Source organism: Penaeus monodon, chromosome 28, assembly GCF_015228065.2.
Source record: "Penaeus monodon isolate SGIC_2016 chromosome 28, NSTDA_Pmon_1, whole genome shotgun sequence".
Classification (NCBI taxonomy): domain Eukaryota; kingdom Metazoa; phylum Arthropoda; class Malacostraca; order Decapoda; family Penaeidae; genus Penaeus; species Penaeus monodon.
In genome coordinates, this window is record NC_051413.1 from 33,598,262 (window position 1) to 33,598,536 (window position 275).

Genomic DNA, 275 nt, shown 5'->3' on the forward strand with positions numbered 1-275 from the left:
CATTCAAAAGATGTACTTACTCTTTCGGTATAAAAGATAAAAAAGAGAGGAGGGGAAAAACAACAACAGAAAACGGAAGCTGTACTCACTCTGAAGCCTCTACTTTCTCCGTGGAGAAAACGAGACACAAAAAAACAAGAAAAAGCGAAAAGCGAAAGGTGTACTCACTCTGAAGCCTCTACTTTCTCCGTGGAGAAAACGAGACACAAAAAAAAGAAGGAAAAGCGAAAAGCGAAAGGTGTACTCACTCTGAGGCCTCTACTTTCTCCGTGGAG

At 41.5% G+C, this 275-nt stretch overlaps 1 protein-coding gene across 1 annotated transcript in view; it reads right to left on the reverse strand.

Annotated features, from left to right (window-relative positions):
- The window catches only part of LOC119591519 (sodium channel protein para-like), a gene marked incomplete in the record, with an annotated part of 263,120 nt that overhangs the window by 122,139 nt on the left and 140,706 nt on the right, over positions 1-275 (reverse strand).